Raw genomic sequence first — 24,569 nt, 5'->3', positions numbered from 1 at the left:
TTCCAGTTCTAGGCACGTTTGGCCTTATGAGGGAAAAAATGATGGCTTTTCATGCCAAAACCTCTTTTGGAAGGCAATGAAAATGAAGGCTTAAGATTTACCAGAGCATCTTTAAAATGTGCAAACCCAGCTTGTGAGGCGAAGGGAAGTTGAAGCGTATTGGAATGTCTTCCTGTGTTCTGCTGCCTTGGACAGTTCTTGGATTTCATGGTTTTAAAATAATGGGTCTTGAGAGGCAGCTTAGCATAGTGGATAAAGGACCTAGGGATCATGCCTTGGAGTCAGGAAGACCTGGGTTGAAGTCCTACTTCTGACATATATTAGCTATATGCCCTTGAGTATTTCCCTTAACCTCTCAATGCCCTAGACCCCTAGTCTATAACTTGCAAAAGAGTTGGGGAATTTCCACATTGAGTTCCCTCCAAGATGGAATCACAGAAAAAAGGTATAGGCAGAATCTAGGATAAAGGGGTTTTATATTTGGTATGGCATTGACTTGTTTAGTGGCATGTAATACTACTCTCTCTGGGCTACCTCCACCCACAACTTGCAAGCAAATGGTAGGGGGGAAGATGGGAGTGGTAGGAAGTGTGTGAGAGGACTTGGGGGGAACACAACTAACTCACATTCAAAATAATTTGCTCCCCATGACTTTGGTCAAAGTCTCTGTGGAATGCATTTCAATGCTGCTCTGCTGAAGTTGCTGGCCAGGACACTGCTACGTTTCTAGCAAAAGCAGACATCCTTCCCCTAGGACCAGCAAAAGCCAGCCTGCACCCCTCCTCCCCTCCTTCTTTGGTTTCCTCAGAATTTTGGCCCAGAGGCTTCTCATATCCTGAGCAGGAGATTCCTAGTCCCAGGTGCCAAGCCTTTTAAAACAAAGAGAGGGGCTGTCCCAACAATTTCACTCATGTTCAGCTTTATTTTCTCTCCCTTTTTCCTGGTACAGAGCTCTCACTCTAGCCAACCAATGGTGTTTACCCAATGCCCTTCCCAAATTTGCATCTCTGCAGACCAGGAAATGCTTATTTTCCCCATGACTACAAAACAGCTATAGTGTTCATGGATCATCCAATCTTCTAAATTTCTGCTACTCATCCATGTAAATGAGTGGGCAAGGACAAAGGCAGAGAGAGAGAGAGGCAATCCCCTCAGGAGGCAAGGTTACTGTTGCTGTTAACTGTCCAGAGAACCCCTGGCCTTTCCATATGCCAGTCCTGCCGGGCCAAGTCAGAAAGGGGCTTCACAGCATCCCCACTCCTCCATTCCCTTCTGGGCCAATTCGGGAACTTTATTCTGGACTGACCAGAGTTGAACAAGGCAGCCATTTCATGCATGCAGGCATCTGTGTGATAATTGGTCGGGATAACGAAGTGATTTCATGGCTTCTTGAAACTGCTTGATGGAGCTTCTTCCCTTTTCACTTATGTATTCTTGGGGTGCCCAGGGGGGCATCCCCCCTCCTCAATAAACTCCAGTGGCTCCCTTTAGGGTCTTTAGGATCCAATGCAAAATTCTCTGTTTGGCATTCATAACCCTTCACAATTGGGCCTCCTCCTACCTTTCCAGTCTTCTTATGCCTTACTCCCAACACATATGTACAACTCTGCCTCACTTAAATCCAATTCACTAACAAGTCAACACATCACCCTGTGATGTCATCAGTCCTCTTTGAAAAGGAAGGACAAACAAATACTCTTCAATCCAGTGACACTGGTATCCTGGGTGTTCCACAAACAAGTCATTCCATCTCTTGGCTCCAGGCATTTGCTCTGGCTGTCCCCCATGCCTGGAATGTGCTCCCTCCTCCTCTCAGATTACTGACCTCTCTGGCTTCCTTAAAGTTCCAACTAAAATCCCACTTCCTACAGTGCCTTCCCTCTGTTATGTTTTTTCCTATTTATCCTGTCACTAGCTTGCTTTATTTAGTCAGTATTTTTTTTTGCATGTTGTCTCCCCAAGTAGATTATAAATTCCTTGAGGGTAGGAACTGTCTTTTGCCTTTTTTTGTATCCCCATCACTTAGCATGGTGCCTGGCACATAGTAGGTGCTTAATAAATGTTTACTGATTGAAAATATCTTTGCTAATGTTGCTTCATAATCATATTGGCAGAGACATAACTAAGAGAGTATCAAGGCTGATGCTGCCCCAGAAAGGATCTAGTGGTGGTTGTACTGGGTGGTACTGAGGTCCAGTTAGAATATTCTCAGTTCTTTGCCTCACCTAACAAGCAAAAAACTTAGTAAAAACGAAGGCAGCTCTAGCCATGTCTCAGTTTATACTCCAAAGGACCAGTGACCATGCCCTGAAGGACTTACCCTTTCAACTCCAGAACTTCTACTCCAGGATCCTGCCATTCTCATTGGCTGGTGACTTACTTGGCCAATTCCGATTTTTAACCCTACCTGCCCGCTACCTTGGTGTAGATTCCCTTCTTCCCCCTTCCCCCTTCCGCTTTCTAGAAGCCTAATCAAATCAATACTGCCATTGATCTTGAGATGGGTGTCTCAATTCACTTCCCCAAGGCTCCATTTGCCACTCCAATAACTTTCCAAAACAAAATACTTCTTCCTGACCGCCATTCCCCTATCCTTTTCTGTCTCTATTAGGTTGAATCCCCACTTAAAACTTTTTTTTTTCATCCATCCAAGTGCTTGAATAGAATGTTGCTGACTGGAAGAGATGTATAAAGCATCCAATTCAACCCCTAATTTTACAGATGAGGAAACTAACCCCAGAGAAGTGTAGTGACTTGTCCATGTACATATAGTTTGTGATAGAGCTAGGATTCAAACTCAGTTCTGCCCAACACTAAATCCAACACTCATCCCACTGTCACACACTGCCAGGCGCACATAATGATGCAAGCATTTCCTGGTTCTACAACACTGACTTTTTTTCCTTTCCCATTTCCAGTAGAATGGCATCTTCTTGAGAGTACAGGCTGTTTTTGGTTTTGTCTTGTTATCCGCAGCCCAGCATCATGTTTGGTACATAGTAGATGACTAACAGATCCTTGTGGAATTAAATTTAATTGCAACTGTCATCATTCTTTTCACCTCTTCCTCTTTCTCCGTCTGCCCACCATTGTTAAATCCCTGTCCTTGGGACTGAGTGATGAAACACACTACATTTCTATCTTCTAAAACTTTCTTAGGATTTATATGCTGTACAGGAGGATCTCAACACTTTAGCAGAAATGCTGCCTTAGCATGAACAGGAACAATCCTAGACAAGTTGAAGTTGGGAGAACTTCTTTGTTGACCTTCCTTATCTTTCCCCTTTCCTTATTCTTTATCCTCCTTTGGAGTGCCCCCTTCAGGAGACTGTCTCCAGATTTTCTTTCTCCCCTGCTTCTCAAAACCTACACTGAAAAGAATCTGATTCTGCTGATGAAAAAGCACTAGACTTGCATTCAGGACAACAGAGTTCTAGCCCTGTTCCTCTTAACCAATGGTGTGCCCTTGGGCAAGCCACTTGATCTAGGATCTAAAAGTCTTTTCTTTAGTTTTACCAAGAGTTATTTGCTGAGGAGGAACCAAAGCACAAAACCTTCTGAAAATGGGTATCCACTGCCTTGGTCCCTGGAGAGAGAAGACTCAAAGAGGGTGACAATTAGACATTTCTGATTTGGGGCAGAGGGGTCTTCTGAGGGCCTCTGAAATCATACTACGCAAGCAATCCCCTACTTAGCCTAATGTTAAGGCTGGCCCTGAGCATCAGCACCAGGCAAAAGAAGAAAGATTTTGTTTGCTAGAAAGTATTTTGATTTGTCAAATCTAAAAAGGGTAACGCCAAGAACTTATACCATGGAGCTATCTGAAGTAAAGACATGGAGCTCTGCCAGTCCCTGAGCTACACCCCACTTATGCGATATTCCTTTCAAGGATCATTTCCAATAGGAAGAGCAGAGGAATAAAAGAATAAGTTCCCATCTCTATAAATGCCACTGGAGCCCTTTTTAGGTCACTTACAGTTAGTCAGACCTCCCACTGTCCTCTCTTGCTGGTGCGACCAATTAGTCCTAAATCCAAATAAGTATCTACAACCAACAGCCCCAGGTGGGGTAAACAGTGGATAAGGAGCAAATCCAAATTTTCAACTGCCAAACTGCTTGATGGGAGGCAATCCCAGCTGCAGAAAGCCTGTGGTTTTTAGCGCTATCCACTTGCAAAGGGACTGTACATAACCAGGGCCTGACATGCGGGTGATCAAAAAAATATAATTGTACTTCTTAGATGATCAAGTCAAATTAGGCTTGTTCAACCACTTCATGAAATATGGTGAGAAATGCACTTTGTCCCTATCTACCCATTAGGTTTGGGTTCCCCTGTTTATTCTGCAGGGAATATAAAAGTATAAGGTTCCATCCCTCAAGAAACTGACATTCTGATCAGAAAGGCAAAACAAATTGATATAAAACAACTTGGTAATTACTTGCTAAACTGTTCAGTGTTTGCTGAGTATATGTTGGGAGTTCAACAAGTGAAAGATCCTGCGGAATGTTATAAGGGAGCAGGTCCCTTTTCTTGGGTCCCCCCTCCCCAGCTCAATCTGATGTGATCACAGGATGTTATCACAGATGATGAAATGTGGTTGTGCTAACCAGGTCTTCATACCCCATTATCCCTTTATGTAGTGTGAACATCTCTCTGCCTGATTGAGTTGGCAGGAAGAAACATCACTGGATGAACGATGCTTGGCCATGCCCCAAAGGTTACTCTTAAACATAGTGAGGTCATTTGAGATGCTGGAAATTGGATCACTTTGTAGAGTATAATCTCTGTTGAAGAAGAAGAGACAGCAAAGGAGAGAGCCAGTTATGGGCTCGAGAGAATTAGACCCAGAAATCAGAAGTTGTGCTTCTGCATAGAACAGATCAGCAGGAAATAATGAACTTTCTGAGGATTCTACAAGAAAAGGACATTAAGGCTATCAGCTACCTAGGCCACCTGTGTGGTCTCCTACATATGTGCCTAAGTATCATTTCACTCTAAATTTGTGCCCACTCTTCCTATGTATGTTGTATGTATTTGTGAAAGAGTGCATCCTAGGCTTATGAGGGCAATATTTTGTAGCTACTGTTTTTACTTTGCTATTTTAGTAAATGTTTTTGCTTTGAAGTGATTCTTGTCTGCTGCCAGAAGCTGACCATGCTGCTAACCAGAAATATGCCAGCTGGGGGGTTATGAGCCATCAGAGGAATCCTTCCTTTTTAAGCAATACACTACGTACTTGTTTTAGTAGTGCAGACCTCCCTATAGGGTAACCCGTAGACCCTGGGAGTAGCAACTATCCCTCTGGAGATTCCATCTTCAAAACTCTCGAGTTCCAAATTGGGGTAGTACCCCCAAAGGAGGTGCTATATTGGCATAAACTGAGAAGATGGAACTTGAGCTTGGCATGGGAAGATGAAAGGTAAGGGAAAGGGAGCAGCAGAATAAGAAAGAAAAAATGGGCAAGTGGGAAAGGGTATGTGAAAGGAAAGAGGATTAGAGGGCAAGTAGGAAGAAGTATAGAACTGAAGAACAATTGGACACAAATTGCTGCTGACATTTTCCAACACAGCCAAATATTCAGGTTTGTATCAACAAGATTTTTTTTAAATGTGCAAATCTAATGACAGGAGCTCAGGGCAGGTTTATTAAGTAGTGACACTCTTGGCTGAATTGAGATCATTTTGTTCAGTTAACTCAGATTTTTTTTCTCTTTTCAGCAAGGAACATTCAAATTTGCTTCATCATCTTTCCTGTTAGTTGGAAAGTGTGTACGAGCACAGTTGGATTATTGCCTCTTTAGCCGTCTGAGGCTACTACAGTCCTATTTCGGTAAAGATGTTGGATCACGATGTGAAATCACCCCACAGCTCTGAGAGATCCTAAATCTGCAGAGCAGAGGAAATACGGTGTCTGCACCAACTGTCCAGGAGCCAAGGCTGGGCCTTTCACTTCATCACTCAAAAAAAAAAAAAAGAAAGGAAAAAAAGGCAAGAGAGAAAGAAAGAAAAAGAAAAAGAAAGGAAGGAAGAAAGAAAAAAGAGAAAGAAAGAAAGAAAGAAAGAAAGAAAGAAAGAAAGAAAGAAAGAAAGAAAGAAAGAAAGAAAGAAAAAAGAAAAAATGTGGTAGCTGTTAGAAATGCACAGACCTTGAAGGAAAAGGGCTTAATCCTTTCCTCTCAAGTAATCCATCACGAACTGGTTTGGTCTCTTACCCCATCGTTTGGTTAGTATAGCAAGAACTAGACCAGTCCACTTGGCAGGGCTTTCTTCCTTACTCCTTCTGTTTCTTAGCTCCTTAACTGGTGTCTCCTTCTGCAGACAGAATAAAGGCGTCTGTGTTTGCAGCAGTTCCCAGGGCCTCCTGCCTGGGAATGGATTGTATGGTCACTGATAAACGCAGCTGCTAACAGCCACTCAGACCCTTTCTTCCCATCTGGGCCCCAGTGAAAAGTGCAAGCTCTCTCTCTATTTGCACTTCCATCCCTTACATGGAAAGAGCATTAGCTCTGCAGCTTGAAGGTCTAGAAGATTCAATTCCCCAATTGAACCACTGACCTACTTGCACCAGTGACCATCTTCCTGCACTCACCAAGGACTCAGACTCCACATCAGAAACAATTAGGTGACAAGAACAGTTGGGTGAGTAGTCATCATAGCCTCCCAGGCTGTCACTGTATTCTCAGACCCTCCCTGGGGAAAGTTTCCTCTGAGCACTTCCTCTTTCTTGGCCTGTTTGCCCACTTGGAGTGCCGAAAGGCAGAGATCAGTTTGACGAATCTACCATTGGACTTCAGCCAATATAAGTGTTCCCTTCCTCTACCTCTTTTCTCTGGTTTCCCCAAAGTGAACACTGAGTTTTGCCTTGGAATGTTCTACCAGGTAAGCTTTCCCTCTAATGAGAATATAAAGGCTTTAAGTGATTGGCAGTAAACCCTTTTTGGCTACAGATGCAGAACTAATGTTACTTTCTGCTTTGTTAGTCACTAAATTAGGGGAAAAAATACACTACCATTTAAAAGCAACCATCACCTGCTCAGGTTTGAAGGCTCCTGGGGAAAATGAAAAAGGGGATGGGGAGAGAGGGCCAAGAAGGTACAGAGTACACATCTGGATCCTCTCGTCTTGCCTCACCAATGGGATCCTAGAAATTGTTATCAGATACATTGAGAGGCAGTGGAAATATATGGTGAAAACAGCTCAGAACTCATAGCCAGAAAATCTGGAGGATTCCAGTGCTTAGTAACCATGTAACCTGGGGCAAGTCACAACTTTTCTAAACTTTGGCTTCCTCATCTGTAAAATGGGAGATAATATTTGTGTAAGAAAGATACATGTCAGGAAAAGAAGGTAGTCCAGACTTGTAGACAGAATTAGAGATAACCATTGGGTGGATAGCCCCTACACTCTACTGGGATCCAGACTATGGCCAAGTGAAAAGCCCTGAGTCTGTTGGGTAAATCCCCTATAGAGAATTTGGAGAGGAAGAGATGTGGACAAGAATTGCACAGGATGATAATGGATAAAATGATTGCACCGATGGAAGAAATGTCTACATAGATAAGACCCAGAGTTATAATTAAGATGGGATGCATGGGGCTCTGGCCCAGGACACTGACATAGGTAGTATGCTTTCTTCCCATGCATGATTCTCTGGCCACCAGCCCTGCCCTGCTCCTTCCTCTAGAAGCAGCTCTCCTATCTCAGAATGACTTGGTGTCTCTTCTCCCAAAGGGACTTCTTTCTCAATATCCCATGATATGAGATCTTCAGTTGTAACTTTTCTCAGAAGAATTTGCCCCAGTGTTCCTAGTGGCTGTGATGAGATAGCAGATCTATTATTTGCATTGCTTCAGGGTTTTGGTGAAGAAAGTAATTTGTAAGCTATGTACATGTGAGTTATTACCATAAAAAGTGGGAAACTAGACGGGGATGAAGACTTCCCTATGACGTCTAGGTTTTGTAGATGGAGCAATGACCCAATTGCACCATCGTGGTGATTAGTCTCATCTTCACCGGCCAGCAGTAGGTTTCTGAGACTATAAACAGTGGATCAACAAATCCTCTCTTTTTGTACCTGCTTTCTTTGTAGCCCAGCTGTGGGTGCATAGCTTTAATTCCTGATCTAATCTGAGGCATCTGGACTTCTGTTGCAAGAACTTACTTTTGGAAAAAACAAAACTTCTATGATTGTAGTAGATCAACCCTTCCTGCCTTTGACAAGTATAGACTATGTGACCCTGGACAAGTCACTTAAACGGCCCAGTGTTCTGCACAAATCTCTAAGATTATAAATTGCCAATTTACATTGGTAGAGGGCATTTCCTCCCCTGAGAGTTTTTTATACCAATGAAATCACTGGTCCTGTCACTGGGCTTAGACTTTTTCCAGTTTGGGGTTTACTTGAGGTCAGAAAAGTGGTTCAGTTGTTCACAGGAGAACATCGTCTCCCTGGCCTCACCCCACTTCCTTCTCAGTCCACATTCTATACTTTTTCTAGCAGGTTTCACCTGAGACATTTAATGTCTCTTAATTAAGGCTTGGTTGAAGTTCCTACTGGGAGAAGAGGGACTATATAAATGTGAAATAGGTTTAACAGTGGTGGCTCTAAATCTCCACTGGGCTGACAACTGGGATGTAGATAGGGGTGGGAGTTATAACCCACACAGAATCCTGGGAACTTTCTAGAACACAGGCTAGTTTTCAACTGTAGACTGGCCCAATTAGAAAGGTTTGCCTCCATAATCCTGGTTGTTTGGAAGGCAGTCAGAAAGTCGAGCCTCACTCATCATAGCCCTTAGTTTAGGTCCGGAAAGTTACCACAATCTGAGGGGCCTGGCTGAGAGCCCTTGTCAAAGGCACAGTTCCTGTGTGCTGTTAAGATAAAGAAAGCTACAGATTAGTTGGTTCATTGTTGTTTCTTTAACTCCTAAAGGAGAATGGGAGTCTAGAAAGTTATGAAATTTTTGGGTAAAAAAGTAATGAAAAACTGCCAGAATGGGCAGGGTCCCTAGCAGGGAGAAAAGGGCGATCGGATGTGTGTGACCTGTGGTTCTTGAAGCTACTTTGGTCAGAAAAATTCCACCTTTCCAGATTTGGGGGCTTATGTGTTCTGTTTAAAACAACAACCACCACATTTTTGAAGTGTGGATGGACCTTCAGCAACCTTGAAATACCTGGGAAGCGGGTACAAAGGACCCGAGGTTTGTGAGCTAATTGCCAGGCTGATTTAAAGGGGAAAATAAAATTCAAAACAAAACAGGGCAAGCCACTGGACAGGCTGAGAAGCAAATTCTTGGAACTCTTTAAGGGTCGACTTGCTCGGGAGGGAGCTTGGGGAGAAAGAAGAGGAGGGGGTGGAGAGAAACCATTTTCTGCCCCCGCTCCACCACTGTCTCTTGTGTTAACGAGGTAAATGGGGGTGCTAATGTGCCCAGGTCACCTGAGCTGCACAGTCCGGCACTAATGGTTTGTAGTAGAGATGTGTGTGCCAGCTGGGCGAGTTCCCAAGGCTCAGACAACCCTCCCTCCCTTTTTCCCTTCTGGCCTGCCTGCCCCATGCATGGCTTCTTAAAGCAGGAGCTCCCCCTAGCACAGTGAGAGAGAAAAGAGGCTCCAGAAAGCCATGCTTAGAACCAAACCATTAGGCAGCTCTCTTTTCATGAAATTGGGAGGCCTCTCTCAGAGGCTGCTGGTGAAGCCTCTCTAGGCATCCAGATGCATGACCCACTTAAAATGAATGAAGGAAACCACTGCATTGCGGAGAAAGTGAAGGGACGGGGTGGGGTTTAAATGAGGTGGAAAAAACGTTGAATACCTCTGCATAATGCTGTGAAAAGAATACTAAATTCAGAATGTCAGAAGAGTTCTGATGCAGCTGTGCTACTGGCTATGTGACCTTGGGCAAGTCACTTATTCCTTTTGGACCCTAGTGGGGTTTTATTTGTGTGTTTTTTTCCACCCTGAAGAATGAAGGAGTTGTACTAAATGACCACTAGTCCCTTTCCAACTTAAATCTATGATAGTATGAACCTAGATTTGGCAACAGAGATCAAGCTAAACACCAGTCAGTGAACAATTATTTATTAAATACAAATACTTAAACATGAAAGTATTTACATGTCAGGCTCTATGCCAGGTGGTCGAGGATGCAAATGAAACAACCCCTACTCTGTGGGATGGGACTGTGCACAAAGAAAGTTTGAGCAGTAGGCTCCCTGAACTGACTCTTATGACAGAGGTGTCAAACTGGCTGGAATGCTGTTCCTCCTCAGCCTGGCCTGCTGACTTCCCTGGCTTCCTTCAAGTCCCGACTAAAATCCCATCTTTTACAGGAAGCTTTTCCTCTTAATTCTAGTGCCTATTCCACAGATAGCTTGCTTTGTATACATTTGTTTGCCTCCATTAGATTGTAAGCTCCTTGAAGGCAGGGACTGTCTTTTTTGTCTTTTTGTATCCTCAGCACTTAGCAGAGTGCCTGGCACGAAGTAGGTGCTTAATAAATATTTGTTAATTGATAGCCTCAACTGTAGTGGAGCCAGACTAAAATGTAATGGGGAAATATTTAACAAAATTAAAAAATACAGTAAGACATAGATAACATTACACTGTAAAACTAAGTCAACATGTGGCTAGCAGGAATCTTTATGTATGGATCATTGGCACTGTTTGTATTTGATTATCCAGAACTGGGTCACTCACAGGATTTAGAATTAGAAGGCACCTTTGAGCTGTCCTAGTATGTTCTGAAGAAGCTATGACATACTTCTGCTTCATCTGCCCTTCATTGAATAGTCTGTTCTGTTACCATTTCTGAATACTTGGAGGCAGGGAAAAGGGTTAGTCCCTAGCCTAGGTGTCTTGTGACACCTACCCAAAATAGGTACTCAACAGTTTTTATTGATGATCAGTTGATTAAACACCTACTATGTGCTAGGCATTAGGGATACAAAGTCAAAAGTGAAACAATTCTTGTCTTCATGGAACTTGCATTCTATTAGGGAAGTAAACATGAAATTAGGGATGCTAAGAAAAAAAAAGGAGGAAGAGGTACATTCTATGTATGGGGGATAAAGGCAGGGCGATGGGAGATAAGAGTCTTATATGTGAGCAATAGTAAGGCCAGTCTGGACACAATTCTTTGTGAAGGGAAGTAATGTTTTAATAAGGCTAGAAAGGTAGGTTGGAGCAAAGTTGGAAAAGGCTTTAAATGACAGAGCAATTCGTACTTGGTCCTAGAGACTTTAGGGGGTCACTGCAGTTTAATGAAAAGAGGGTCAGACATGCCAGAAAGTCACTTTGGTAGCCATGTGAATAAAATGGATTGGAGAGAGAAGACTTAAGGCAGGTAAGACCAGTTAGGAAGCTATTTACTGCAATAGTCCAGCCATTCAAGTACTTTCTCCATACATGTATCACGGAGGGGGAAAGGGATAGGAATATGCATTTATATAGTGCCTATCATGTGCCAGGCACTCATCTCATGTAATGTTCCCAACAACCCTATGAAATAGGTGCTGTTATTATCCCCATTTTATTTTACAGTTGAGGAAACTGAAGCAAAAAGGGTAAGTCACTTCTCCAGGGTCACACAGCTAGTAAGTGTGTGAGGCTGGATTTGAACTCAGGTCTTCCTAACTCCAGGCTCAGTGCTTGATCTACTGTGCTACCTAGATGCCTAGGCTCAATAATATGCATCCAATAAATGCCGCTTTACTAACTAGTACAAAGATGGTTCTAACGGGAAGAAAGAGGACTGTCTCTTTTTTAGGATTTTTTTTTTTACCTTAAAAAGTATTTTCTCTCTGGGCTCCACTCCTCTCCCATTGAGAAAGGGGAAAAAAAAAAAGAAAAAACCAAAACCCTCTTAACAAACATGCATATCTGAGCAAAACAAATTCCTACATTATGCGTGTCCAAAAATGTATGTCTCATTTTGCATCTTGAATCCATCCCTTCTCTGAGATGAAGTGGGTGGTATTAGTCATCATGTAATCGTGACTGTTCATTGCATTGATTAGAGCTCTTAAGTCTTTCAAAGCTGTTTGTTTTTATTAAAAATTATTCTCCTACTTCTGCTCACTTCGCTCAACAGCAGTTCATGCAAGTGTTCCCAGATTTCTTTGAAAATGTCCCTTTAGTCATTTCTAATGACACAATAGTATTCCATTACATTCGTATACCACAATTTGTATCAGCTTCACTGATAGAAATCTTAGTTTTTGGTTCTTTGATTTCTCTGTGGTATAGGTGTAGTATTTTTGTCGTTCAGTTGTGTCCAATTCTTCATGATCCCATTTGGGATTTTCTTGCCAAAGATATTTTCATTTTCTAGCTCAGTTTTCAGATAAGGAAACTGAGGCAAACAGGGTGAAGTGACTTGCCTAGGCTCACACAGCTAGTAAGTATTTGAGGTCAGATTCAAACCCTGGTCTTCCTGATTCCAGGCCCAGCACTCTGTCCACTGTTCCACCTAGCTGCCCAGGCCTAGTACACTTACCTCTTAATTTAATAAGCACTTATTATGTGCCTGTTGTTTGGTAGAGATGCCCCCTGGGGAAAAAACCCATCTCTGACTTTGTAGAGGTTATAGTCCACTGGGGGATGATACATACACAGATACACACATAAAACTGATATAAAGTTGAAGCAGTAGATAATATGCACCATTCTCTAAGACGTCATTATTTTATGGATGGTTTGCAATCTTTATTGATGAAAGAGGTAGAATATCACCATCTCAGAAGAATCAAAATTACATTGTTAAGGATGACTTGCTCAGGAAAATGTAAGGTATGATATAATAAATATAATATAATTAATATAGATTATGATATGACATAACATCACATAATATAATGTAATGTAATGTAATATAATAAGCATGCTTTTCTTGGGGACAGGGACTTTTGTCAGGCCTTTGTATCCCCTGAGGAAGGTAGGTGGTATAGTGGATAGAGCAATGGGCCTGGAATCTGGCCTCTGGCACTCCATAGCTGTGTGACCCTCAGCAAGCCACTTAACCTTTGTCTGCTACAGTCTCTTCAACTGTAAAATGGCAATTATGATAATGCCTACATCCCGGGATTGTTGCGAGCATCAAATAAGAAATTTATAAAGTGCCTAGTGCCATACCTGGCACACAGTAGGTGCTTAATAAATGTGGGTTTTTTTCTTTTCTTCCTTCCTTCACTGAGCCCACCAAAGTGCCTTTCCCATAATAGATACTTAATGTTTGAATTTGTTGCACTGAGAAGTAGCATAAAAGGCAACTCTGAGAATCAGATAAGAAGGTTATTGGCTCAGGTAATGAGAATGAGAGATAATAGGTGACCAACCTGAGTGCTGCCCTGATGTCCACAAACTATACTGGAGAAATACTTCTTGGATGTCAGAGAGATGATCTAACGAGATGAGAAGGAAGGGATAGCTGCAATCTGCACCAGTGCAGGGAGTACCCATGAAGAGGAGATTGCAGATCTGTCACAGCACTATGCAAAGCATAGATCGAGAGATGCACAACACTGCCTTGCATAGCCCAGGGCTTCATCAAACAGAGCTTATTTCTGCCCAAATTACTCATAATTGCTTCACTTATCTGCTGAACTGTGCTAATACTAACTGACATTTATATGGCTTGATTCAAGATTTGCAAAGCACTTTAATGAATGAAAAACCACTTATTAAGCCTATGTTTAACACTCTTAAGCACCGAGGACACACATATGAGCACGTAGTTTGGTGCAGTGGATGGAGCTTTGGCCCTGAAGTCAGCAAACCTGGGTTCAGATCCCACATCTGGCAATGACCACCTGAGTAACCTTGGGCAAGTCACTGAATTTCCCTGAGCCTCAGTTTCATCACCTGTAAAATGAGGGAGTTGGATTAGATGATCTTTGAGGTCCCTCCTAGCTCTAAATCTATGATCCTATGAAACAAGACAGTCCCTACCCTCAAAGGGCTTACATTCTAATAGGAGAAGACAACACATGTAGGGGAGAGGTGGTCAGAGAGGAGTATACTGAAATGGTGTGTGGAGTCAGAGGACAACTGATTAATACAACTATTCCAAGGATGATAGTGTTGATTTGATTACTGTTCTCAAAATTAGTTATAAAATTGAGGGAAGGGGTTGCTACAAACGCACGAAGAAGCTAGGAAGTAGCAAGGTGGGTCTAGATCCTGACAAACAGGTGACTTGGGTCATCAGTCAGAAGCTGAAGGTCTCAGGGTAAGAGCTCGAATTTAGGGTCAGGGTGGAGGCTGCAGTATTGGACCATGTTGGTGTAAACAAATGTTTATTTGAGGCTCTAAACAATTCTGGGTGGTGGGAAGTTCTACAGGTATTATTATCCCTTTATTTTCCTTGTTGTTTGTTTGTTGTTTGTCCTTGTCCTTGAAGAGGACCAGGAAGGTGATGCCATGACTTGCAAGTGAATTGGATGTAAATGAAGGAGGGCTATGCAAAGTCACCAGTCTCACTGTCTCCCTGGGAGCCATTTGGGTCCAAGATATAAATCAGGAAGACTGCAGATGGCCCTGGAGGCCTTGGCCTTTTTAAGCTAAGGTCTTTCCCAGGTCCCAGTTTGACTGAGACAAAGGACAATCAATGATTAAGGCTAGATAAGAAATGAGGCAAAGAATGGCCTATTTTACCTAGTAAAAACAAAATCAATCTAAGAGGGAAAGATCCTGAGGGTTTCTGGCCAAAAAACAATTGCTATTTACACTCACTCTGAGTCATCAGAGCCCAGACAACGACCAAGTGAGGTTTGCAAGTAAGGTCACACAGCTATAAAGTGTCTGAGACTGGATTTGAACTCAGGTCTTCCTGACTCCAGGCCCAGCATTCTATCCACTGCATCACCTAGCAACAACAATAGATTCAGCCACTTTAAACAAGCACTTCCTTTCTACCTCAGTGCTCTCCAGATAAAAATTATTAAGCAACTCAAAAAAGAGCACAGGGAACTTTATTAAAGTTAGTAATAGGCTTGCCTTTGGCAGAGTTAATAGGCTAGGATCATACGAAAGGATTTCAAAGTTCATCTAGTTCAATTCTCCCATTTTATAGGTAAGGAAACTAAGGCCCAGTTATGTGATGAGACTTTGCCAGGATGAGAGTGGCAGAGCCTGGATTCAAAGCCGGGCCCTCTAATAACAAACTTACCACTCTTCCCACTGTCTCATGACTCTTCTCATTCTTGTCCAGGTGCCTGACGTAGTTAGATCCACATATGAGGTTGGCTCTAGAGTGAGCAAGTTTGTGCCTGCAAGTAGGGCCCTGTGGTAAGGGATGTGGGTAATAGGTGTGATTGTCGGCTGACTTAAGAACCCCAACTATTTTCATAGCTGCAATTACCAAAGTTTTAAAAGCAATCAAAGCCTGGGTTTCTCCTTGAAGAATAAAGAGGAATGAACGCCAGCCAAGAAAATCCTGCTTGCTTGGGTTGTATTTGTACCATGAATGGGCAAAGTTGGGGAAAAAACAAAAAGTCTAACTGGTTCACTCAAGAATGAACCAGGTTTGAGTCTGGAGTCTTTTGTGCACCCTAAAGAGCATCTGATAAAGGGCTCAGATTGTGAAGAAAAATCCTCTAATTCCTTTTTTACATACTTTTGGGAGGTGGTGGGGGTGGACAACTGTGAAGTGAATAGGATAGAGACTGGTTGGATGCTGTTTATCACCAAGTCACCTCCCGCTCCTGACCAGTCCATTGTCAAGGCCTATTTCACCTTTGTAACATCTCCCCAGTAGGCTGCCTTCTCTCTCTGACAGGGCCACCACTCTGGTGCAGACACTCATCTCTTCACACCTGGGTTATTGCTATAGCTGCTTGTGGGTCTGCCTGCCTGCCTCCAGTCTCTACCTGCTTGGATTCAAACTCCAATGACTTCCTATCACCTCTAGGATCAAATGCAAAGCCCTCTGATTGACAATCTAAGCCCTTTATGGTCTAGTTGGTCTTACCTTTCTAGTCTTCTTACACTTTACTCTGACAAGTCCTCAGATCCAGTGACACAGGCCTCCTCTGTTCCGCAGACAAGACACTCCCTCTTTCAGCTCCAGGAGTTTTCTCTGGCTGTCCCCCCCACCTGGAATACTCTCCTTCTTCATCTCCACCTACTGACTCCCCTGGTATCCTTTAAGTTCCAACTAAAATTCCATCTTTTATAGGGAGCCTCCCCCAATCCTCCTTAATTCTGATGTCTTTCTGTTAATAATTTCCCATTTATCCTCTATCTAGCTTGCTTTGTATATATTTGTTTGTATGATGTTTCCCTCAGACTGTGATGGCGACTATCTTTTGCCTCTTTTTGTATCCCCAAAGCTTACCATGGTGCCTGGCACATAGTAGGTGCTTAATAAACATGGACCGACTGAAGTCAACAAACATTCATTGAATGCTTAGGAGGTACAAGGCTTAATTAAATTACTCTGACCAAAACAGACCATGAAATGGAAACTCCCCAAAGGTTTTGGGGGTAGCAAAGGCTGACACCCTGTACTCACTCATTTTTGTAACACTGGTTTTAGCACATAGTGGAAGCTCAGTAGGTAGTGTCATAGAAAATGCACTGGATTTAGACCCAGAGGACCTAGGTTTGTGACCTGCCTCTACTATTATCTGTCATCTTGGGCAAATCGTATTACCTCTTCTGCCCTTAGTTTCCTTATCTGTGAAACAAAGATGACCTCCAATGACTTTTCCTAGCTCTAAATGTATGATCCATTTCTCTAAATGAGATGCTTTTGAGGATGGGAAACAACTTTAATTGCTAAGAAGAACTCTAGAAAATAATGGATAAGGATTTTCCCTGTTTGTACAGAATGCTAGGAATGTACAGATGCACTAGACTGATACCCACTTTGATTGCAAAGCTGGTTCTCTAAATTTCTACCAGGTGCCTATTTTCCTTAGTACCTGTTTCTTGTGCCTGTTTTCCCTTTCACATCATGTGGAATATTCGGTGTTCCACCAAATACTTTACACTTTGTGCAGTAATTGTAACTTTGTATGGAAAAATTATGGAGACTTAGAAAATGTTGTAGAGCTCCTTAGCCCTGGGGGTACTTGGCTCCCAGTATTCTTCAAAAAATGAAAGCAAAGATCTAGGAGATATTGCATAGCTTTGAATTAATCTATGTAATTAACTCTCCCCTCAGTAATTTGTAGATTGTGGTGCTTGGTGAAAAAGGTCATCTACTAGATTTGTACTAGATTTAGGTAAAGGTTATTGTGTTTTCAAGGGGTAAGACAGTAGAAATACGAAATCAGACAATTTTTAAGGCAATGCGCTGAGTCTTAAGTTACTGTGGTTGTAAATTCTCAAGTTCCAGGAGCAAATGTCCATCACTATCTATGTTCTAAAGAAGACCAATCCTTGTTTACTCCTCAGAACCTGTGTTGACCAATCTTTTCTCTCATGGCCCACTTTTGCCTCGGTGTGTTGTCTGTCTATTGGCAGTCAAATTGTTTGGTTCCCTTCCCAAGTAGAATTCTGGTTCCATTTCAGAAAAGAAAACAGGACTCCCATAAACAATCTGGTATTTGCCAATGAATCCACCCCCTCACTGCTTAAGGCTATTTTCAAATCAAAACTCATTCAAGATGAATCCACCAGCAGTTGGTGGTCATGAATCTCAGTTCCTGTAGAGTATGTGAAGCCTGAGAGGTAAAGGTGTCTTTGGAACTCACACCCAGGTTGTAAATGTAGTCAACTAGTAAACAAGCTTCCATTTAAGTGCATATTATGTGGTGAGCTCTGTACAAAGCAATACAAAGAAGAGCAAAAATATGAAAACATCAAAACAATACCAAAAAAATCCCTACTCTCAAGTAGCTTAGTCTATTAGGGGAAACCACCTGCAAACAGCTATGTGCAAACAAAGATACAATGAAAATAATCAACAAAGAGAAGGCACTAGCTTTAAGGGGGATTGTGAGAGGCTTCTTGTATGTAGAATTTTAGCTGGAATTTGAAGGAAGCCAGGAGATGGAGATGAATAGGTAGAGAATTCCAGGCTTGGAGGACAGCCAGTGAAAATATGTGGAGTTGGGAGCTGGAGCGTTGTGTGCAAGGAACAGCATGGAGGGGAGCGTCGGCACTGGACTGAAGTAAGTAGGAGGAAATAAGGTGTAAGAAGACTGAAAAGGTAGGAAGGGACCAGGCTGGCTGTAAAGGATTTTATTTTTGATCCTAGAGGTGATAGGGAACCACTGGAGTTTATTGAGTAACATGGTCAGACCTGCACTTCAAGTAGATCAATTTGATGAGGATGGACAAGAGTAGGGAGAGACTTGAAGCACAGAGTCCCCAACTGTGAAGCTGTGAAGCTATAAGGTGATGAGGACTTGTAACGAGGTAAAAACACTGCTGCACTCCTCAGAGGGAGCAGGAAAGAGACTACAATTGCAACTGAAATCAGAGATGCTTTACTTCTTCCTCATATAGATTCTATGGGAAATGTTCATCTACCCTTCTCTTCCCAGGCCGGGGAACTTCAGTGTCTCATACCTGATTTCCTTACTACAACTGCTAGGCTGAGTCATTCTCCTGAATTCAATTCTTCAAAGCTGACCCCTTTGCTTCTCTGCTGTGATAAGTAGCCTGCACTTCTTCAATCAGGATCCAGTGAATCTCTTGTCCATCTACCACAGGAATTCCCAACTGGAACTGTGGAGAAAGACCTATGCAATGCTTAGGTGGAATTACAGGCTGGAGCTTTTGCCAACAATCACCAAACCCTTTATTTAGGGGAACAGAACATTATGGTTAGGGTCGATTAGCTTTAAAGGCAGAGAGAATAGATTTCAAAGTTAGAAGACCCTCCTTAACATTTTCAGGAACAAACTAATTTCCCCGATAATATCTGGATTGCACGTTATGGCAGGTTCTGCCAAGCAAGAAAGGCTTTCAGTCCAGTCCCGGGGAAAATGGTCCAGTCTAGCTATGTATGAAGAGGTTCAATACTAGCAAATCAATTTACTTGATGAATTCTTTGGCCATGATTACACATTTTAGAGCTTAAATTAGGAATCCAAAAGTACTAGGACCTTTTTTTTTTAAAAACAAGATCTGACTTGTGATTTCATTGGTATCTGCAACTCTCATCTGCTCTGTAACAAAATCTGATGAAAGAGTTCCCTGGAGGTCACTAAAAGGTAAAGTGACTTGTTCAGGGTCATACAACTAATATGTCAGAGACAGGACTTGAATCCAAGTCGTCACTTGTAAGGCAGACTCTCTATCCACTATGCCACATTTTACTACTTAAAAATAGGTTAAGGTACAACTATAATAGCCAAACCAGAATAGAGGAAATGTATCTAAAAATTCTAACTATACTCTTTCTTCCAGACTGGCTCTAGGTAGAGCCAAATTTGGTCTGAGGCAAGTTTAGGAAGGTATTCCAAGATTCAATCTGATTTAGCACTGGGGTTAGTGGGCTTTAGACTAACTACTGCTGGGATCATACTAGAGTGGATGTGAAGTCAGAACCCAGGATGGCCCAACAGACAGGGACAGCTTTCTCTTAACAGGGTTGAACCTCTTTGATTCAAAATAGATGGGTCTCTTTAGAGGCAGCAACACCCCCAAACCAGCATAGAGCTCTTCCTCTGATTCATTCTTCGTGAGTCTGTTAATGTCACTGAGAAAGGCGAAGGGGGAGCTGGAGAGTGGATAGTCATTTTGAAAGTTAGTCCATTTCAGGGGTTGCCATGGTCAAAAGTATTTACTCTCTGATAGCCAACATGTTGGTGATAAGCTATACAGCCTTTATGGTGTAGCCCTACCTCCATATCACTTCCCTAATTCCTATCTGCAATGGTGGGATTGGGGGACCAAAGGGTGGCAGACTAAATCTTCCCTCAGGATCCGATGTGCAGCCAGGAGGAGTTGGGACTTTTAGTGCACTAGTTTAGTCTCTTCCATGCAGCATGCTCCTCATTGATCAGCCAGAGTTCACTGGCTTTTAGAAAGACTATTTATTAAGCAGGTAAAACAAGGGAAGTTGTTACAGGAACATTTCCCCATACTGGAGGCATGATTTTCCCTTGTATATACAAGATCTCCGAAGAGAATGAGCTCAAACTCAAAAGAGCTCTTGTGCCCAACGGGTAAACTCACAGTTTTTGGTTACTGGAAGTCTGTATTCCCTTATGAGGTCCTCATGAAATTCCTATAATTCTCTGCTGAGCTGTGAAGTTCCTAAAGCTGCATTTCTTTAGTGTGCTGGGATTTTTTCTCAATGTATCTCTCAGCTCTTGATGCAGATGGTGTTGTTAGCTATTGCTGCTCCACGGCTATTCCTACCATCTCAGGCTGCCAGTGGACCCTCTCTAATGGCACTGATGGATGACTCTTCTGAAATCATATAATTGCCTGTGGTCGGGGAGGTTTCTGTCTTACCTAAATCTGCCCTGGCCCTGACAGATTATCTTCAATTTATATTTTCTGGGTTGCATCATCTGCTTTCGTCCAAGGACCTTCCTCCAAAATTGATTAAAAAACTTGTTTCAACTTAGTTTATGATGTTGATTGATTCAATCAGTGTGGGTCAGTTTTTGTTATTAATGTGTTTATATTAATTTCTATCCCCATCCTTGTATCAGAAAAGTAGAACTTGCCCAAATTTGTACATTGATAACTAAGCCTTGGAGAAACTGGGGATACCTTTATGTCAGGGTGAAGCATGAAAGCAGGACTATTATGGGAGAAAATGAAAAGGGTCAGAGGCTGGTAGATGGCTCAGATGCCTCATACCTACGTATCATTCATCTTTTTTTTAAATAAGAAGAAAGTTGGAGAGCACATGGCGAAATTCAAATGACAGAGTAAAAATAAATTTGACTACATTTTAACAGACAGGAAATGACTGTTTACAGACATAGCAGTCATTTTAGATTACACTGTCTGTACTGTCAGATCACTGACTGGTTAGAGCAAGGTCAGAGTAAATATCAAATTAGCAGAAAGGATAAATCTGACATGAAGACATGATGTGTGATTACGGCAGCCCTATCTTGATTTGTTCAAACAAGCTGTGACCTCTGAAAAATAAAAAATAAACAGAAGTAAAATGTAATTATCTCCATTTCATAAAGGTTTAACCAAAACAAAGCAGTTATCACAATAAGGAGACTGAAATAGACTTAAAATGATCTTAGCCAGCAAACACTGAAGGTCTTTGCTAGAAGGACGAAAACCCAGCAAGTAGTCAAGGGTACCATCAATTTAGAGCATTTGCTCATTTACTAAACACATCATGGAGGAGACTCAGGGAGTACAAGTGCTACCAGAAACAAAACAATGAAAAACAGTTGAAATTAAAATGAGTTGGTATGACAGAGTTTAGTGTGAGATCCATCTAAGCCAGATTCTCCAGAGAGTATCTGCAGATGAAAGCAAGAGAAAACAAATGGACATGAAATGGAACATTTACCAGTTTTTTTTTAAATGGCAATGTTTCCATAAAAGACAATAATGGAATTACCACAACTGGTCTCTGCCATGCCAGAACCTGATATGTGATGAAGTAGCACAAGGGCCCACAAGCAAATGAAAGCTGAATCATTTCTTGTTGGACTTCTTATAGTAAGGATTCCTTTTGTGTATGGCTTGGACAAGATGGCCCTTGAGATATCCTTTTATTGTGCAGTCATTTCAGTCGTGTCTGATTCTTCATGATCCCTTTTGGGGTTTTGTTGGCAAAGATACTTGAATGGTTTGCCATTTCCTTCTCTAGTTCATTTTACAGATAAGGAAACTGAGGCAAACAGAGTTAAGAGACTTGCCCAGGGTCACACAGCTAGTAAATGTCTGAGGCCACATTTGAACTCGGGTAGAGGAATCTTTCTGATTCCAGGCCCAGCACTCTATCCCCTGTGACACCTAGCTGCCCTATTGAGATCTCTTCTAACTCTCAAATTCTATGATTCTGTGAAGTCAGGAAGAGTAGTCAAATGCACATACAATTCCATGCTAAAGCTGCAACAACTTTTGAGACATAGAGACTATTTTTCAAGATATCTCAAATGGTAAAGTTGCAAAAGAAAGAAAAATATCTGATTTTTTTTTTTTATCAAAGGAATGAACACAACACCACAAAGTATCAGATAGGGGCAGAATACAACAGGACTTTGACCTCCGGTGAAATGCTGGGCCTTTGGGTGAGTAAGTGAAGCCTTTGGGTATGTGTGTGGATGAATATGCATACATACACTGCTGTCTTCAAGTACTGAAAGGTTGTCAAGAGGAAGAGTTCTTTTGTTCTCCTTAGTCCCTAGACAGCAGATTTAAAATGGAGCAATGTAATAAAATACTTCCTAACAATTAGAGCTACTCAAAAATGGAATGGACTGCTTTGGGAGATGGTGAGTTTCTCTTTATTGAAAGCCTTTCATTGAAGTCTAGATGACTTTCTGGGGATGTTGTGAAGGAGTTTTGCTCAGTTATGCACAGGTTGGGTTAGATGGCCTCTCAAGTCCTTTCCATCCTGAGATTCTATAACCTGCTTTTCGGTCATCATGCTGGTTCTTAGGGATCACTGTTTGCCTTTCTAAAATGCTCACAAACCCTCCCTTTAATAATACGCCCTATAGTTTTGTATGAACAGAATTCACACTAACAAGCTTAATGTTTAGAGTCTTTTCTTCTCATTTTTGGATTTGGGAAATTTATTCTTTTCCAGGATTGTGGCACCTCTCCTAATATCCACAGTCTTTCAAAAATCAGTGATGGCTACTCAGTAATCACAGTTACCAGTTTTCAGGGATGTAGTCATCTGACCTGAACTCACTGATTACAGTGAGGTTATATTTTACTATTTTCACATTTATCTTGGCTCTTAGTTTCTTATTTATCATTTCATTCTACCATTTCCTGCCTGGAAAATAATTTTCCTTGTTAAAGAAAACAAATGTAAGCTGGGGGGAGGGGATTCCATTCCTTCACATCAATTAATGTAAACACAGATGGTTCAGGCACCTGAATTGAAGCAGTGACATAATTAATTAAACAATCAATGAGCTCAAAATGTGATTTCCTACAACCCCACTACAATCTGTAAATAGGTCCTTCAGCAATTTGAGAGAGCTTTGGTCACTGCATAAAGATAAATGATACTACACAGAAAACATCTTGTGATTGGTTGAATCAGTTATGCATGGCCACATGTATAGAATCAGAAAGTCAGTTCAAGAGTCCATTGGTCCAGTGACAAAAGAGTTTCAGTGTGGAGTTTGTCAGATTGAGAGTTGGGGGGTCATAAGTGGTAGGGGAAAAAGGCACGTAAGAGGGAATGAATGGCTCAGTGTTAGGGGTGGGGGAGGTGAGGAAGAAGGCTGAGGAGGTGGCCTTTCAGAAATTTTTTTCCCTTCCTGGTTTCTTCCCCCACCTTATTGGCTATGTTACTAGAGAGTCTGGACCAGTAGGAAACAATGCATCCAGGTGGAAGGAGAGAAACAAATTTAAAGACAGTTGAAGGGGGAGGCAGCTTCAAAGGATGTGATTCTTTACAGCACAGAAGAGGCATGTTTATGGACTCAAGAAAAGACTTCCAATTCCAGGCATTGTTCATTACAGCCTCTGTTACATGTGTTCCTCACGTGTTTGCCTCATTGCCATCGTACTCTTAAGTTCGGGCTCATTCTTTCCACAGATGCTGTATTTGTAGGAGAGTGTGCCCCAGATTTTAGGAAGAAATGATTTCTACCAACTGTTCTTAGGTTCTTAATGGGAAGCATACCAGTGGGGGCTTATAAGAGATAGTGTTTCAAGTACCATCCCATAGGTTTATTCCATATAATTGTGAGTGTAGTAGCACTTCTGGGGACCCAACCTTTGATTTTGGGCATAAATTGGAGGAGGGGGTGGTACATAAACAAAATGAGTTGAGTAGTTCTGCCTTCTGTCATCTGATATCATTCCATCTATCTCAAGCTTAGGTCTTATTCCCTTCTTTAATATTTTTCTTGTCCCCCAAACAGCAACAACAATAAAACCACAACACAACAAAAACACACCCTTTTCTGTTGTCCTTGGCATTCATCATCAGTCTCCATTCATCCTGAGCTTTCAAGTTCCTCATACTTTTCTTACAACAGTGCCGCTTTTTATCTTCATCCTTTACCCTTGCTTGTTCCCGGATCATTCACGTCTTTAGGTAGATCTCCTTTCCTTCATCATTGGATTTCTGTTTGCTTGGTTTTGCCCTAGAACACTATAAAACTTTTCTAGCGAAATCCACAGCAGTGTAAAAGAGGAGCAATGTGAACCAAAAACAACAACAAACCGTATTGCCCAGACTGTGACAGACCGAGTTCATTCATCAAAACATTTGTCTTAGACAGTTGCTGCAGATGGAAAATAACTTCAGCCTTGAAATGACTAGTGGAAGAAGATTGGTCTAGATCATCTCTGGGAAACTGTAAGTGTTTTCAATTACCCCAAACTTCTAGATGCCACAAGAAACCATTTATTGATCACCAGGATGGGCCAATGATGCAATATGGCCACGGATCATGGTATCACAATCTTGGAAAAATAAGATCTAAGTAACCCAAAGG

The sequence above is a fragment of the Phascolarctos cinereus genome, unplaced genomic scaffold, assembly GCF_003287225.1.
Source record: "Phascolarctos cinereus isolate Bilbo 61053 unplaced genomic scaffold, phaCin_HiC Scaffold_3;HRSCAF=262, whole genome shotgun sequence".
Classification (NCBI taxonomy): Eukaryota; Metazoa; Chordata; class Mammalia; order Diprotodontia; family Phascolarctidae; genus Phascolarctos; species Phascolarctos cinereus.
Note: the sequence above shows the minus strand (reverse complement) of the source record.